Source organism: Lampris incognitus, chromosome 5, assembly GCF_029633865.1.
Source record: "Lampris incognitus isolate fLamInc1 chromosome 5, fLamInc1.hap2, whole genome shotgun sequence".
NCBI lineage: Eukaryota > Metazoa > Chordata > Actinopteri > Lampriformes > Lampridae > Lampris > Lampris incognitus.
The window spans coordinates 59651347-59670225 of NC_079215.1; the positions used below are offsets into that span (position 1 = coordinate 59651347).

The 18879-nt window shown below is 47.2% G+C and overlaps 1 long non-coding RNA gene across 1 annotated transcript in view; it reads right to left on the bottom strand.

Moving 5' to 3' along the window:
• The window catches only part of LOC130113493 (uncharacterized), a 90884-nt gene that overhangs the window by 17369 nt on the left and 54636 nt on the right, over positions 1–18879 (bottom strand). The window lies entirely within an intron of this gene.

Here is an 18879-nt window from a genome sequence, read left to right on the forward strand (position 1 = left end):
TTTACTTTTTAGCTTTGGCTAGCGGCTCACCAAGGAAGCTTAGTGGGAGGGATCTTTTTTGTCGTAGTTCAAATGTCCTGTAGCTCAAATATCCGTAGTTCAAATATCAATAATTCAAGTATCCATAGTCAAAGTTGTCCGTATTTCTAAATATCCGTATTTCTCTTCTCTATTGTTGACGGTTGTTTGTATGGTTTAAACTCTGTAGCTTGTGTGCCTCCTAGAGGCTACTCGTGGAACTTACATACGTCACAGGGTACATGTAATCATGTGGGTTACATTCTCCCCCTCTAAACCGCATCAGTCTCTGCATGCGTCTAAACACTGTATGGTCTTGCAGAGGGCACTCTAGAAGAATCAGGGACATTTCTGCCCAAACTTCCGAAAAATGAGGCCATGGCTAGGACTAAAGGCCTTCCTAGTTCACCATAACAGAGTCTCTCAGGGGGATGTCTTTCTCTGATAGATCTTCTGATCGGTTCGCTCTCAGACGGGTTTCCGTCAGACAGGTCAGCCTGATCTGTCACACCAGTGGGCGGTGCACTCTTTGGTTCAAGTGGGTTGTTTTCAGGTGAACGTCCTTCAATAGGTCCAAATTGAGGTACAACAGTAGTAGATGATGCGGGTTCTCCCTCAGGTAAGTGTCTTCGAACAGGTTGAGAGAATTCATCTGTGACTACTTCTGTCTCACGCCCAATTGGTTTCTTTTCAAGTAACTGATTGTGAACAGACTCAGGGGTATGGGGTACTTCACTAAGGAGTGGACTATCAGATTGGGAGAACTCCGACGGACTTGGATTCAACCCGACTGGGTTCAACAGTTCCGTGGCATGTGCTAGAGGGGTGGCCTGTGTGGTTGTCCTAATGCTTTGGGGAAACCTTGTGGAGATCTGTGGATAGCAATCCTCATCCTCGTCACTGCTGGGCATATCTGGGTCAACAATATTGTCGTGCCTGGTCTGCTGCGAGACTGCTTCCCTGTATCTCAGCCTCCTTGTTGGTAAGTTTGTTTCAGGTTCTGAGACTTTATCTGTAAAAGGTAGAAAGCCGCAGGGCAGAAGAAGGTCTCTGTGAAGGGTACGGGGTGGACCTTCACCCTGTTCTTGCTTGACGACATACACTGGGCCATCTCCCATCCTCTTCACCACAGTATGGACTTCCTTTTCCCATCTGTCCGCAAGTTTATGTTTTCCTCTTAAATTGACATTCTTCACCAGGACTCTATCTCCGGGAACAAGTTCTGCGGCTCTGATCTTTTTATCAAACCTGGCTTTATTCTTCTCTCCCATCTTCTTAGAGCTTTCAGAAGCAAGTGCATAGCTGTCTTGGAGGCACTGTCGAAGATGTTTAACATACTCCGAATGCGACTTGAATCCAATTTGGTCTGGTGTAAGGCCTAGAACCAGATCAATGGGTAGTCTTGGCTGTCTACCAAACAACAATTCATATGGAGAGTAGCCTGTGGTGTCATTTTTCGTGCAATTGTATGCATGGACTAGCGGTTTGACAAAGTCCCTCCAATGATATTTATCCTTGTCTTCTAGTGTCCCAAGCATGCTGAGAAGGGTCCTGTTAAATCTCTCGACAGGGTTTCCATGTGGATGGTATGGCGTGGTTCTCAGACAGCACAACTCCTTGATGGTGTGGGATTCAAAATCTCTCCCCTGGTCACTGAGAAGGCGACTTGGAAAACCATACTGTACAATGAAGTTTTCCCACAGTGTTTTGGCAACCGTATTCGCCTTTTGGTCTTTCGTGGGGATGGCAACGGCAAACTTGAAGTGATCCGTGATGACGAGGATGTTTCTAGTGTCCTTACTATCAGGCTCAATACAGAGGTAATCCATACACACCAGTTCAAGGGGATAACTGGCCTGTATATTCTCCATATGAGCAGCATGCTGGGAATTGGCTTTCCGCCTCACGCATCTTTCACAAGTCCTACACTTCTGTTCAACAGACTGAAACATCTTTGGCCAGAAAAATCTGGAACGAACAAGATGAAGGACACGCTGAGCACCAAGATGACCGACTTCATCATGAAGGCCTTGCAATGCTCTTTCTCTGTGGCTACTAGGCAGCACCAGCTGATAGATCTGATTCCTACGATCAAGACATTTCCTGAACAGTACTCCATCTATAAGCTCTAGTCTATTCCATTCTCTAAGGAGCAGCTTGACTTCTGACAGTTCAGAGGACATCTCTTGAAAAGTGGGTTTTCGGTTTCCTTGAATGAAACTGATCACGCGTCTGATAGATGGATCCTGTCTTTGAGAATGATACCAGTCATTGTGAGTCATTCCAGGGAGGGTGCCTTGTCCAGAGAACACAAAGTCATCAGGGATGGCAGAAGCATCTAAAGCTAAGGATTCAGCAAGAATGGGGAGTTCTGGCTGCAAATATTCAGCCAAAGTGGTCACAGAGTGGCGTTGACATAAAGCAGACAACATGTCACCAGAAACAGTTTTGCTTCAGCTCTTCTATCCTCGCTTTCTCCTGCTTGAACTCATCTTCTTCTGACGGACTCAGGTCTTCTGGACAACCCATCGGCATCTTGATTGCTGATCCCAGCCCTATACTTTATGGTGAATCTGTAGGTTGACAGAGCGGCTAACCAGCGATGTCCTGCTGCATCAAGCTTTGCTGTGGTCAACACATAAGTTAGGGGGTTATTGTCTGTTAAAACCTGAAATTCTGTTCCATAGAGGTAATCATGGAATTTCTCACAGATGGCCCATTTCAAGGCGAGGTACTGTTGCTTGTGGGCAGGACAGTTTTGTTCACTTCTGGATAGTCCTCTGCTGGCATAAGCTACAACCCTCAGCTTCCCATCGTGTTCCTGATAGAGCGCAGCACCGAGACCATCGCGGCTGGCATCAGTATGCAGGACGTAAGGAAGATTGGGATTGGCGAAGGCAAGAACAGGGGCCGAAGTCAGTTTATCTATGAGAGTTCTAAAAGCAACGTCACACTCTTCAGTCCACTCATTTCCAAAAGGTAAGGTGGGATTGATGGAAGTCTTGACCCTGTCCTTCTTGTAAATCTTCCCTCTTTTCCTTGAAGCAACATAGCCAGCAGTTAGAGCATTCAATGGCTTTGCTATTTTAGAGTACCCTTCCACAAAACGTCGGTAATATCCAGCAAATCCTAGGAAGCATTTGAGCTCTTTTCTGTTGGTGGGTTGAGGCCATTCTCTCAAAGCAGAGACTTTGCTTGGATTTGTGTGGACTCCATTGGCATCTACAACATGGCCAAGGTATTTAACAGAAGTCTGGAAAAAATGGCATTTTTCAGGGGACAACTTTAGGCCATAGTCTTTGAGCCGGTTCAACACTTTCATCAATCTGGCCTCGTGCTCTTCTAGTGTGTCAGAGAAGACAATCAGGTCATCCAGAAATACTAGTACTTCATTGAGATGCAGGTCTCCAACACATTTCTCCATCAGTCTCTGAAAGGTGCTTGGTGCATTTGTCCCACCTTGGGGCATACGATTAAACTCATAGAAGCCTAGAGGGCAGACGAAAGCGGTCTTGTGCTTATCTTCCTCTGCAACTTCTACTTGATAGTAGCCTGACTTCAGATCCATGACAGAAAACCATTTGGCTCCACTAAGAGCAGAGAAGGTGTCTTCGATGTTGGGGAGAGCATAGGCATCTTTGATCGTTCTCATGTTCAGCTTCCTGAAATCTATGCAGAGTCTTATTGCACCATTCTTCTTCTTGACAACTACAATGGGGGAAGCAAATGGAGACTCTGACTCGCGAATAATTCCAGCGTCTAGCAGCTCTCTTAGGTGTTGTTTGACAGCTTCTCTGTCAGAGGGATGAATGAGTCTGGGTCGCTCTCTAAAAGGGGCCTCATCCTGGAGTCGGATGCGATGTTTTACTGCAGTCGTATGACCATGAGACAAGTCATCAACAGCAAACACCTCTGGCATGCTGTTCAGCTGGTGTGTGATCCGTTTTTTCCACTCTTCTGGAATGGGAGAATCTTCCAAATCAAAGTTGGTGGTGTTACTCTGAGACTGAGGGATGTCAGGCAAAGTCATATTTTGGGATTCAGACGGCATCACATACTGTGCTACCATCATTTCAGCTATCACCTGCCTTGGATGCAGTGTGACACTACGATCAGTCACATTTCTGAGAATGACAGGAATCTTGTTTAAAGATCGAAGTGGAGTTTCTATCAAGGAATTTTCAACGAACACTCCACCAGGTAAGGTAACGGTTTCAGGGGATTCGACCACGAAAAGGGAACGTGGGAAATGTTTCTTCACTCTGACATATCCAAAGACAGACACTTTTCTTCCTGGTGGAATGGTGACGGGATGGCGTCCATGCAACTTAACATGATTGGCTGAAATCTCTTCCTGATGACTTAGGGCAACATGCTGGAACAGCAAGATACAGTCACTATTGATATTGGGCCTTTGTAAGAATTCTCTTCCATGCTTTTCTATGCCACCTTCATATAATCTGTCAAGGACACTGGTTCCAATCAATAGGGGAATCTGAGTGTTAAAATGGCAATTTGGCACGATGAGAACTAATGAAGAGACCTGTTCAGCTACGCCAGTGATGCTGCTGGGGAAGGAGATGAGGGCTTGGATATAACCCTGGTAAGGAACATGTTGGCCAGCTGCACCTTCTATCTGGAAAAGAGTCTGAATGGGCTGGATGGGGAGGAACGATAAGTGGTTCAAGTAGAATGTCTCTGAAATGGTTGTTACTTGGGAACCGGTGTCAAGGATTGATTCACATTCTATTCCTTCAATGGAGACAGATGCAGTGCAGCGTGGCCCTACAAGTTCACAGGGAAGGGATTGGCTATTTTGGTATCTTTGTCTGTATCTATTTTTTCTTGTCTGGGTTCTATTCATAATATAATTAATGGGTTTGGGACTCTTATGCTGGTACTTAGCTCCTGAACGTCCCGAAACAGGAGCTGCTACTAGTTTAAAGGCATGGAGGTGAAGGTATGCGTATTCCTGTGAGCTTCACGTTTTTGTCTCAGCTCGGTGTTCTTTTGATGGACAAGAACGGGGTTGGGGGCACTCACACTGTGGGCAGCAATGTGACCATCTCCACCACATTTAAAGCAGAACCATGGCTTGGGAAAACGAGGCGTGTAAATTCGAGGTGTGGAGGCATTCGTGACCATGCAACTGGTTTCAATCTGAGTTCTGTTTGGCTGTGGTTCTTCCTTGATGGACAGGGTTGCAATTTGTTTCTTTAACTCAGCTACCTCATCGCGGAGTTTCTGTGTGTCTTCATTTTTGTTTTCGGCTGGGGCTTCAATTCCATAAGCAGTGTGGGCATGCACTGAAGCTTTTGAGCTCCCTAGATGTTTCTTCATCCTATCTAGTTTAGCTGAACGACGGCCTTCTTCTGTCCTAAGCTGATGAAGCAATTCAGGAAATGAGGGTGGGCTATTTTTTTTCTGTTCAAGCTGAAGACCTAAAATCAACGAGTGGTCCCAGCATCCTCTGCAGAACTGTCTTATTAAGTGTTTTTTCTGAATCTACAAGTGAAGCTCCCCCTCTAGAGATGACTTTAGTGAGGAGGGTCCGAAGTCTGAATAAATAATCAGATGGCTTCTCTCCAGAATTCTGGTTTGCACTCAAGAATGCAGCAAAAAGCTCTTCTCCATCTTCTACAACTCCAAAGGCTGAATCGATGTGGTTTACGTACGCAACAGGGTTTGCATTGACACCAAGTGGTTTCACCATGTCAGAAGCTGGACCAACCAAACTCTCTAGAACCTTTCTGATTTTTTGTGAATCGGTGACATAGGTGTCACTTAGAAGCAGCTCAACTTGAGTTCTCCAAGCTTCATAATCTACTTCCCCATTTGGCTTTGGAAGCCAACCTGAGAAGGTTCGAATTTTACTTGGGCTACTGTATGGTTGCGTTGACTCATTCTTAATAACATGTTCTACTACTACGTTCTGGATGCTCGGGGGATTAATGATGTCTTCTTCAAGGCTCATTGAATTACGCACGGATGAGTGTGTGGTTGGAGCACGGTGAATGTCAGATATAGATGGCCGTCTGTTACATTCTTGGGTCATGCTAGGCGTGTGCTCAACATCAATGCTAGGCTGAGTGTCCTGCATAGGGCTGTGTTCCGGTAAAGACGTGTTGTCAGTTTTCTGTGATGCTGTAGACCGAATGAGTCTCAGTTCATTTTCTAAGATCGAGGCATAGCCTGACATGGCACTACCACCAATAGCGCTGAGTTCTTCGAGATATTGCTGGGCTAAGTCTTTGCCTATTTCCTCTTGACATATTTGTCTAATTGTTCTGACATTCCATAGAGTAGTTGGATCAACAGGGCTAGGTATAAGGCCAAGGGTATCTGGGGTTATCCTGGTGATTGACTTTTCACACTCAAATTCTATTAATACCCTACCATTAGGTTGGTTGGGCTCATCCGCAACTCTGATGCAGGATGAGATCTTCCCATGTTGTTCGAAGAAGCTTATTATCGTTTCGGCAGAGCTCATTTCATTGACACCTTCAACTAATAAGCAGTTTTGTCCATGGACTTTATACTGATTGCAAAGATCCATACTGACTGTGTTATTTTCAAAATGAAAAAATATATAATCAAGTATTTTATAGAGAGGTGTGGTCAGTGGGGTAGTATATGGCCTGAAACGCTAATTAACCAATCTCCTGGCTGGCTCGCCAACTTTCTGTAACCTGCACGACAGGGGAATGGGCCTATGCTTGCGCAGGGACAGTTTACAGTCTAATGTCTAAGTTCAGTGGAGATTGGTGTAGGTTTTTTTCTAGACCAGATTCTAGTACTCACCCCAAAGACAACACACACACTCGTGGGTATAGTTTACAATAAAAAAAAACAATTTATTTCAACAGTTCAAAGTAAAGTTATTTCAATATCAATACTAAATGAGATGTGTTATACATATATATATATATATATATATATATATATATTACTCTATTATACTTTTTAAAAGTTCTTCCTAATATTCTATTTATTGTCCATATCTATCTATATTCTATTTTATACCCTTCTAATATATTACTTATGCAGCCATATTCTACACTAACAAATTAAAGAAAATAATCCAAAATAAAGTATGAGTGCACTCAAAGAAAATAATAAAGAAAAGAAAAGGGGGAATGATTCAGTCTTCCAATCTGTGCAAGGTGCAATGTCCAGATCCTACCACAATCACAGGGGCAAGTTAATGTAGAGGCGATGATGATGAATCCAAATCCAGGGCGATGATGGGGTTAATCCAAAGGGGGTATCCAAAGGTTCCAAAAGGTGTAGCAAGGGGGGTTGTTCGGGGTACTAAAAAAAACAGTCTGCACAAAATTGTACAGATTCCTTATTAATTGCAATCTCTATCAAACAATTACAAACAAAATAAAAATACCCAAATCTAGAGTCAATTCTCAGAATTAAATCATTTCCTACATATAACTAATATGCGGCTGAATGACAACAGCCTATTGCTGTAAGAACAGTTAAAAACAATGTCATCGCAGCCAGGCTGAGGCACTATCAACGTGAATTCACGTCTAGCTGGCTGCTATGGGTTCCATGGATGCCATGTAGCCCGAGTTGGCTCGGTGGCTAGTGGCAACTGGAGCTTACAGTTTTTTTTTAACAAGCATATTATTATATTAAAATGTCTAACATTCCTACATCAAATAAACCCTATGGACCGGGTGTCCTGACTGGTTTTAAAGCTCTGAATCATATGGGAACTGCTAAGGATCATAGATATACGTTTTAGCTGGGTTAGCTTAGCTTAGCAACCAATGGAAAATTGTCAGTCTTTAGATTTCAAGATTTTAAACTCTTAGCTCACCAGGATTCCAGCAGCGTACAAAACACAAGAGAAAAGAGTCTTCCTTCTTCCTTCAACAGGAGATCATCTGTCTTTGGATAAAATCAAGATATCCTACGTAAATGGCTATGATTACATGGAACACAGAAAGCTGTTTACTTTTTAGCTTTGGCTAGCGGCTCACCAAGGAAGCTTAGTGGGAGGGATCTTTTTTGTCGTAGTTCAAATGTCCTGTAGCTCAAATATCCGTAGTTCAAATATCAATAATTCAAGTATCCATAGTCAAAGTTGTCCGTATTTCTAAATATCCGTATTTCTCTTCTCTATTGTTGACGATTGTTTGTATGGTTTAAACTCTGTAGCTCGTGTGCCTCCTAGAGGCTACTCGTGGAACTTACATACGTCACAGGGTACATGTAATCATGTGGGTTACACATAGCCAGGCAGCTAGCCGCTTTCGATCGTCCGTCACTGCGTCACACTCCCTCCCTCGTGCGCAGTCTGCCTCTGACAGCAGCTGAGCAGCTTCTGTTTCTAGCTGGTGTAACCCCGGTGTAAATACACCAGAGTTAAGTTTCAGTTAATATGTACATAGCAGTAGACATCCCATAATTTCTACACCAAAAGTCTATGTCACTTTAAGTATGTTGCCTCACAACAGTTAGGGGCGGGGCTAACGGGCCATGCTGAGAGAGCGGAGGGCAGATGAGAGCCCGCTGGCACTCGGCCATGAGGGTTCGAGTGTATTATGCCCTAAAGTTGTTTTTTGCCTACAGTTACTGCTAATATTATGTTTAGCTTCCAGCTAAGATGTCACTGAAGTCTTGTTAACCTGTAGCATGTGTTTTTGGAGCTAGTCTCGTCAAGTGTATACTGCCACATGCTACTTAGAGGCTAGTTAGCGCCCCTGCTAATGTACGCTAACCATGCATGCGCGGACATTGAGGCTGCACACAGCGTCACCAGACAGCGCCCCGTGTGACCGGGAAAGCACGGCTGCACCTCTGGCAACGAGGGAGCTCCACTGTTTCCCCTCTTCATCGCCTCTAGGACCGAGGTGGATTTTTCTTCACCATAGTCATCGCCGGAGCAGATGATGTGAGAAAGCCGTCACTGGACATTGAAGGGCAGAGACATTTAACTTTTCATCAGGGGTGAGTCACCCACGGTTACAGTGCTCAAACCCAGCTCCCATCAGGCCTGCAACGAGGTTGTTTATTTGTTTATTGTCGGCTTTTGTTTTTATTGTTATTAAGTGGGCCCACACCAGTGAATACTTAATTGTTGTTAGTTTCTGTCAAGTGTTTATTGTGAATGTAAATTCATGCTAATTGATTATTAATGTTTCCTAATTGTGAATACAGGTTTAAAGGGTTAGTGCCTATATTTTTGTTGTTGAGTGAAACTCCTTAGTGCCTGAAAAGAACACTAAAAAGGGGTCTATTTTCGTTTCATTTATTATTTTCTATTGTGAATAAATACATCTTCATGAAAGGTCATTTCACTTTTCTCATTGTCCTGTTAATAAATATGTAATAAGTAGAGGGGTTTAAACGAGTTAAAAGTATAGGATTTCATAGGGATAAGGTTAAAGTTAAAAATACATTTGTATCATAATATCTTAAGTTGGCAGACAATTAATACTTTACTTACCTTTAAGGGGTAACCTACATAAAAACAAAACAGGGTTTATGTTAAAGGACCCAGGGCGCTGTATCTCAGGTAAGGTGATACTGTGGCAGGAATGAGGAAAAACACAGGAGACCAAGGCGAGTTTGATGTTTATTCCTCAACTCCAAAAACCAACTGCAGCAGGAACAACCCTGCACCGGCGAGTCCGGGAACGTAAACCACGCCCTCAGCTCACAGTCCTGCTGGGTGAGAGGCATAGCCCCTAGTGTCCGCCACACAGCCCCCCCCCCCCCCCCCGAACACCATGAAGGGACTCCTGGAAAGAAAATTAGTGTCTCACTGGAGGCTTAAGCAGCCTACCATAACGGCTGCGCCGTCCCTCAGCAGAAACAGTAGGTGAAACACAGTCCAAAGCCGGCTGAGAAGCAGAACGCTGAACCCGTGAAGACACTGCTGGGGTCCTGGAAGGAGGACGACCCCGACGGGGAACCTGGACCGGAAACACAACTTCGCCTGCCACCCTGTACGCCGGTTTAAGCCTATCACGCGTGACACGCTCCCTACGCCCACCCATATCCAGCACAAAACCCTTAGGACCCGTCTCAAGAACCCGAAATGGGCCATCGTATGGGGGTTGGAGGAGTGAGCGGTGAGCATCATGCCGTACAAAAACAAAACGAGCCGACATGAGCTCCACAGGCACGAACGACCGCGGAAAACAGTGGTGAACGGGGCCTGGAACCCGAATGCTGTCGGAGAAAAAAAGGATAAACGGCCGGACGGGGTCGAGGAGCGGAACTCCCAGGCAAAAATTCCCCAGGGACGCGGAGCGGCTGACCGAGCACCAGCTCAGCGGGTGACGCATCGAGGTCCTCCTTAGGAGCCGAACGCAACCCGAGCATAACCCAAGGTAAACGCTCCACCCAGTTACCATCCGAGAGCGCAGCGCCGCCTTGAGCAACCGGTGAAAACGTTCACACAAGCCGTTAGCCTGAGGGTGATACGCGGTAGTGCGGTGTGCCTGCACACCCAAGGATCGCGCAAGTGCCGACCAGAGCTCTGACACGAAGTGGGGGCCCCTGTCTGAGGTGATATCTGACGGAGTGCCGAAACGGGCGACCCAGGAGGAAAGAAAGCGCGTGCAACATCCGAGGATGTTGTGGAGGATAGAGGGACAGCCTCTGGCCACCTGGTGGTCCGATCTACCATTGTAAAAACCGTAAAACCCTGTGAAGAAGGTAGAGGGCCCACCAGGTCCACATGCACGTGGTCGAAACGTCTGGCCGGGATCGGAAACGGTTCGAGGGGCGATTTAGTGTGCTGGTGGACCTTAGCGCGCTGGCAAGCTACCCATGCAGCTGCCCACCCCTTGACGTCCTTGCGGAGGCCAGGCCAGACGAACTTGGAACCGACCATCTTCACCGACGCCCGAACTCCAGGGTGCGAGAGGGAGTGAATCGAATCGAAAACGCGACGGCGCCAGGCCACTGGAACGGGGCGGGGACGGCCGGTGGAGACATCGCAGAGGAGAGCAGGACTGCCTTCCTGCATCACAGCGTCCTCTAGCTTGAGACCGGTACGCGTTGACCTAAGGACAAGGACGTCCGGGTCGCTGGGCTGGTCGGCAGCCATAGCGGAGAAATCCACACCGAGGTGCACAGGACACACAAGCACACGCGACAGACAATCAGCAACAGGGTTGGACTTCCCGGCCACATGCTGAAAGTCCGTTGTGAACTCGAAGATCGCCGCTAGGTGGCGCCGTTGACGAGCAGACCACAGCTCAGTCCCCTTGGACATGGCAAAAGTCAGCGGTTTATGATCCACATAAGCCGTGAATGGGCGACCCTCCAGCAGGAAGCGGAAATGCCGGGTTGCAAGGTGCAGCGCCAGCAACTCCCGGTCAAAAACGCTGTACTTGCGCTCGCTATCCCGCAGTTTGCGGCTAAAAAATGCGAGTGGCTGCCACGCATTCGCCACACGCTGTTCAACCACAGCCCCCACGGCTATGTCAGACGCGTCGGTTGTTAAAGCTATGGACGCCGTGGGTCTGGGATGGGCGAGGAGGGCAGCGTTAGCCAGGGCGCACTTAGCTCCGTCAAAGGCCTGGACCTGTTCGGGAGTCCAGTCGACAGGATCGTTAACCTTCTTAAGCCGCAGGGCTTCGTAAAGTGGCTGAAGGAGGTGGGCAGCGCGAGGGAGGAAACGGTTATAAAAATTCACCATTCCCAAGAATTCCTGCAATGCCTTAACAGAGACTGGGCGGGGAAATTCCGCCTCCGCTTGCACCTTAGAAGGCAACGGGACCGCGCCTTGCGGCGAAATGCGGTGACCCAAGAGGTCAATCACCGGCAGTCCAAACTGACACTTGGCCGGGTTGACTATCAGGCCGTGTTCGTCCAGACGACGGAAAACCTGTTTCAGGTGCGCCAGGTGCTCTTCAGCTGACGGATTGGCCACTAATATGTCATCGAGATAAACGAACACGAAAGCAAGGTCACGCAACACCGAGTCCATCAGCCTCTGAAAGGTTTGCGCTGCCCCCTTCAAGCCAAAAGGCATGCGCATGAACTCAAAAAGCCCAAACGGGGTGATCACTGCGGTCTTGGGCACGTCCTCTGCGCGCACGGGAACCTGATGATAGCCGCGCACCAGGTCCATCTTAGAGAAGATAATGGTACCTGCCAGGCGTATGGAAAAGTCCTGTATGTGTGGGATGGGATAGCGGTCATTGGCGGTGACGTTGTTCAGGCGGCGAAAATCGCCGCAAGGCCGCCACGACCCATCCGCCTTGGGCACCATGTGAAGCGGCGAGGCCCACGGGCTGTTGGAACGCCTCACTATACCCAGACGCTCCATGATGGCGAACTCCTCCTTAGCTGTAGCCAATTTTACCGCGTCGAGGCGCCGCGCGCGCAAAAACTGGCGGTCCCACCGTGGGAATTAAATGTTCTACCCCGTGTTTAGTAACGGCGGTGGAAAAGGCAGGCGTAGTCACCGATGGAAAATCCGCCAGCAAACGCTGAAAAACATCCCCTAATGCTAAAAAGTTAGCGTGTGTTAACGGCCCGGCTCCCCCTGTCTCGCACAGAACAGTGGCGAAAGACACAGCATCAATTAAACGGCGGTTTGCAACATCAACCAGCAGACCATTAGCACACAGAAAATCCGCGCCGATAATAGGAACAGTAATGGCGGCCACTGCAAAGTCCCACTCAAAATGGCGCCCGTGGAAGCAAACAGTCACCAACCTTGTGCCAAACGTCGCAATGGACGAACCGTTAGCTGCACTTAACTGTGGGCCGCCGCCTTCGGCCGACCCGTCTGTCTTAGCAGGAGGGAGTAGGCTCTTTTGCGAGCCTGAGTCCACCAGAAACCGTCTTCCTGACATCGTGTCCTTAATGAAGAGCAGCTCACTACGTCCGCCAGCGCCCACAGCTGCTACTGAGCGCTGGCCCTGGAGTTTCCCGCCTCCTCAAACGTGCATGGAGGAACGCAGCGCCTCGCCTTGCCGCCGAACCGCCGGTGGAAGAAACAGAGGCCTCTCCCGCGCCGTCTCCGGGCAGTCACTTCAGCCACCACTGCCGGGTCCGCGTCCTCCGACGTCGGCTGCAGAGGCTCCGATGCCACACTCTGCACAGAGAACCTTCTGGTAGCCAGCAGGACCCGATCGGCCTCCTCAGCCAAACCTCGGCAGTCACCAGCGGCCAGACACGGGGAGCCGCGCGCACAGGAGACGGGAGCTGGCGCAGGAAAACGTGCGGGAAAAGGAACCCACCTTCGTCTGAGCCTAGCAGCGACAGCATATTGTCCATGAGATCCACAGCCGCCCCGTCGCCCAAACCGGATAGGGAAAGGATCCTATCTGCCCTCTCTGCGGTAGATAGACTGTACCTCCGGAGCAGAAGATGTTTGAGGGCGAGGTATTTATCGTGTTGCGGAGGGGCGCGCAACAGCTGCATGGCCCGGCGTGTGGACTGCTGGTCCAGCGCAGCGACGACCAAATAGTATCTGGAGTCGTCCGCGGAGATTCCACGTAGGTGGAACAGCGCCTCGACATGCTGGAACCACGAGGCCGGGTCGCTCTGCCAGAACTCTGGGAGTTTCACAGCCGCGGCGAGAACGGCCGGCTGTGAGAGTTGGGGCGGCGCGGCCGAAGTGGATTCACACTCCTCTTCTGCTCCAAACATGTTCAATTCGGGGTCACCAATGTGGCAAGAATGAGGAAAAACACAGGAGACGAAGGCGAGTTTGATGTTTATTCCTCAACTCCAAAAACCAACTGCAGCAGGAACAACCCTGCACCGGCGAGTCCGGGAACGTAAACCACGCCCCCAGCTCACAGTCCTGCTGGGTGAGAGGCATAGCCCCTAGTGTCCGCCACTATACCAAGAAAGCGCTACACTAGCTATAGGTTTGCACGACTCGACTTTTTGGAATCGACTCCGACTCTGGTTTAAAATATGAGAATCGATGGAATCGACTCCTCGACTCCATAAATTACATCATATAGGAAGTGCTTGTTGGGACTGCTACATGCGCCATGGCTCGCATATACCCCATAATAAAGCTTATCCAATCAATTATTCCGTCCACTCGTATTTTAAATACTAAAATGACCTATGTTCAATAATGTGTATACATTTTTCCCCAAATAGTGCTCAATAAACCATTAAAAACGGTTTAGATATGACAATCAATATTTACCTCATCTATTTAGCTTACTAACATGGAGGTGATCTTTAAGAAATCGAAAAATATGGTAAGAGCAATAAATATGGAACTTACCCCAATTCATTAACTTATTGATAGCTTAAAGATAAATACTGCTTCATCCTACAGCTGCGTTTACCCAAGCGCACCAAAACACAAGGAACATTGCCTAAATGTACAACCTGTCATAGTATGAGTTAATACGGTAATGTGCACGACAGTGACAGAAACAGACGTGGCTGTACATGATAGGGTTTTTATGACAGTAGACTATGCGTGAAGGTCATGTTGCATACATGTGAGCTGACCTGTTAGCTCAATAAAGTAGACACTTGACCTGTTCCGTTTGACTGGACATTCCGTGATTTAATACATGGTGTCAGAAAGATAGTTAATTATGGCGACGTTTAGCCCACCAGAAAACTTTTGCTTTGATAAACCGATGGAATGGACTGACTGGAAAAGATGCTTCGAGAGATTCAGAATGGCGCCTAATGTCCACAAGGAAGATGGTGAAGTACAAGATAGTTCTCTAATATAGTGAAGCAGAGAATATTTTCAAGCTTTTCACTTTTGCTGAAGGAGCACACGAGAAGGATTACAATATAGTCATGGATAAATAAGAGTACTTTTTCCCTAAACGAAATATAATCCACGAGCGAGCCATTTTCCACCAGCGGGGGCAACAGCCAGGTGAGAAAGCAGAGACATTTATCTGCGCCCTTTATGAGCTAACAGAGTACTGCGAATTCGGGATAAACAGGGATGAGAATATTCGTGACCGGATCGTGGTAGAGATTCTAGATAAATAACAGTCTCGCAAGTTGCAACTCATGAATGATCTCACGCTAGCACAAACAATACAAAGCAAAAAGGATATGTTAGAATCTCAGAAAAAAAATGAACTTGGAATTTACAGGGGAGGAGCTGTGGTGTTCCCAACACAGAATATTAACCAATGTGGTTTCATTAGTTTGAATATACACAGATCAATGTGATTGGTACTGAATAAGGTGGAGGTCATCTATTGGTTGTTCCTGAATAGTATATAAGGCAGAATCGCCACCAGGGCGTTCTCTAGGTACTCCGCTCTACTCTGGATAGCTAGGTTGTTACAGTGTAATAAATATAATACGTTACTGTCATAAGTCTGTCGTGTGCACTTTCAAGTTATCTGCTTAAACAGCTTAGAACATTATTAGTGTTTCATACACGACAGCTGTATAGCGACAGGCATGGGCGCAAGTCCATGAATACTGGGATGGCATCCAGCGCTTTATCTGTGCCCCCGTCCATAGGGTTAGTTGTTTTGCGAGGAGGGGCATCTGATGTAAATGTTTGCCAAATCATTATAACAAAGCGTTGTTGACAGCTGGTTATGGCATGAAAATTGTCAGGGCCGGTGCGGCCGGGTAAAGACTGCGGACCCAAAAGCATTTTCAGGGACACAAAATAGGTTTCGGAGTCTTTAAAATCAAGAGAAAAAAAACATGGAATCAAGGCACCGATGAGATAGTAAAAGACAAACTCAAAACGTCACAAATCCTTAGCAATGGTACAGGCAGGGATCAGGCAGATATCCGAAAGGTCAAAACAGGTGAGCATGGAAACACAGCAAAGGTACCGGCAGGGATCAGGCAGACTCACGTGGCTAAACAGGCAGAAATTGGCGACAAGAGACAAGGCAGGGCAAAGTGTCCAAGACAATAGACGAAAACACAATCGAGAAACAGGCGTGGGTCAAAAATCAGGAGTCCAAAAGTAGCAGGCATGAGCAAGATCTCTCTCCGAGCGACGCAACAATCTAGCAACGAGTGTAACGCCTGGCACGGCTTAAAAAGCCATGGCTGACGAGGAGAGTGGCAGCAGGTGTGGTAGAGCAGGAGCTGTTTGTGGGCTGTCTTATCTGTCCATCAACCAGGAGGCAGGGCAGAAGGGAAAACCTGGCTTGGCGTGCACGGAGCGGCACGTGCACGCCATGTAACAGGCTAGTTCGGCCGGACTGCGACAGAAAAAGGCTTGTACTGTCTCCTAAAGAATTCACTTGACTCATTGGATTATTTTGCTCCTTCTTTGTTGAGCATTTCCCCTACCATTGAGTGTTTCTTTTAACAGTTATATATATACACTCACCGGCCACTTCATTAGGCACACCTGTCAAACTGCTCGTTAACGCAAATTTCTAATCAGCCAATCACATGGCAGCAGCTCAATGCATTTAGGCATGTAGACATGGTCAAGACGATCTGCTGCAGTTCAAACCGAGCATCAGAATGGGGAAGAAGGGTGATTTAAGTGACTTTGAACGTGGCATGGTTGTTGGTGCCAGACGGGCTTATCTGAGTATTTCAGAAACTGCTGATCTACTGGGATTTTCACGCACAACCATCTCTAGGGTTTACAGAGAATGGTCCGAAAAAGAGAAAATATCCAGTGAGCGGCAGTTCTGTGGGCAAAAATGCCTTGTTGATGCCAGAGGTCAGAGGAGAATGGCCAGACTGGTTCGAGCTGATAGAAAGGCAACAGTAACTCAAATAACCACTCATTACAACCGAGGTATGCAGAAGAGCATCTCTGAACGCACAACACGTCGAACCTTGAGGCAGATGGTCTACAGCAGCAGAAGACCACACCGGGTGCCACTCCTGTCAGCTAAGAACAGGAAACTGAGGCTACAATTCGCACAGGCTCACCAAAATTGGACAAAAGAAGGTTGGAAAAACGTTGCCTGGTCTGATGAGTCTCCATTTCTGCTGCGACATTCGGATGGTCAGAATTTGGCGTCAACAACATGAAAGCATGGATCCATCCTGCCTTGTATCAATGGTTCAGGCTGGTGGTGGTGGTGTAATGGTGTGGGGGATATTTTCTTGGCACACTTTGGGCCCCTTAGTACCAATTGAGCATCGTGTCAACGCCACAGCCTACCTGAGTATTGTTGCTGACCATGTCCATCCCTTTATGACCACAGTGTTCCCATCTTCTGATGGCTACTTCCAGCAGGATAACGCGCCATGTCATAAAGCTCGAATCATCTCAGACTGGTTTCTTGAACATGACAATGAGTTCACTGTACTCAAATGGCCTCCACAGTCACCAGATCTCAACCAATAGAGCACCTTTGGGATGTGGTGGACCGGGAGATTCGCATCATGGATGTGCAGCCGACAAATCTGCAGCAACTGCGTGATGCTATCATGCCAATATGGACCAAACTCTCTGAGGAATGTTTCCAGTACCTTGTTGAATCTATGCCACGAAGGATTAAGGCAGTTCTGAAGGCAAAAAGGGGGTCCAACCCGGTACTAGCAAGGTGTACCTAAGAAAGTAGCCAGTGAGTGTATATTGTAGCGAATTCGGGGGACAACGCAACCACAGGAACTGCCGCGGCCGAGGAGCGAACCCGTATCGCCCGCACTGCAGGAGACATCGCTAACCGCTCGACTAAAGGGTCAGACCCGCGAGCCAGCGGCCAGCGTGTCTACTTATCCATGCACGTTACACTACCCCCCTCCTTCGGGAAGCGCGTCCCCGCGCTTAAGCATATCAGCTCCTTCACGCCTCAGGGCGCATACGCTTCCGATGGCCTTACGGTCGCTCCATCCCACTTCTGACACCAATGTAGCGAATTCGGGGGACAACGCAACCACAGGAACTGCCGCGGCCGGGGAGCGAACCCGTATCGCCCGCACCGCAGGAGACATCACTAACCGCTCGACTAAAGGGTCAGACCCGCGAGCCAGCGGCCAGCGTGTCAACTTATCCATGCACGTTACAATATATATATATATATACACACTGCACACAAAGTCAGGAAATTTGTGTTTGGTAGATTATTTCTTTGTTGTAACAATGATTCTCAAAACAAGAGTCAATAGCAACAGCAAAATAAGCTGTTTGGCATTGGCAGAGAAGATTTGGCAAAATTTTCATGGGCGCAACCCACATACTCAGCTCTGCTGCTCATCCCACAAATGCATGCTCCTTACAAATGTGGCACCATTTAAAAGGAAAATAAACAGGCTTTCCAACGGTATAAGATTTATTGCCATGAAGCATTGTTACAACAAAGAAATAATCTACCAAACACAAATTTCCTTACTTTTTGTGCTAAGTGTATATATACAGTGGCTTGCAAAAGTATTCATACCCCTTGAACTTTTCCACATTTTGTCACGTTTCGACCACAAACATAACTATATTTCATTGGAATTTTATGTGAAAGACCAACACAAAGTGGCACACAATTGTGAAGTACAAAGAAAATTATACATGATTTTAATTTTTTTTTTACAAATAAAAAACTGAAAAGTGTGGTGTGCAAAGGTATTCAGCTTCCTTTTCTCTGAGTGCAACCAATTGCCTTCAGAAGTTGCCTGATGATTGCTGAATGATCGAATGTTGACCTAATGACTAAATAGAGTCAACCTGTGTGTAATCTAATCTCAGTACAAATACAGCTATTCTGTGACGGCCTCAGAGGTTTGTTAAGAGAATATTGGGGAGCAAACAGCATCATGAAGTCCAAGGAACACACCAGACAGGTCAGGGATAAAGTTGTGCAGAAGTTTAAAGCAGGGTTAGGCTATAAAAAGATTTCCCAAGCTTTGAACATCTCACGGAGCACTATTCAATCCATCATCCGGAAATGGAAAGAGTATGGCACAACTGCAAACCTACCAAGACACAGCCATCCACCTAAA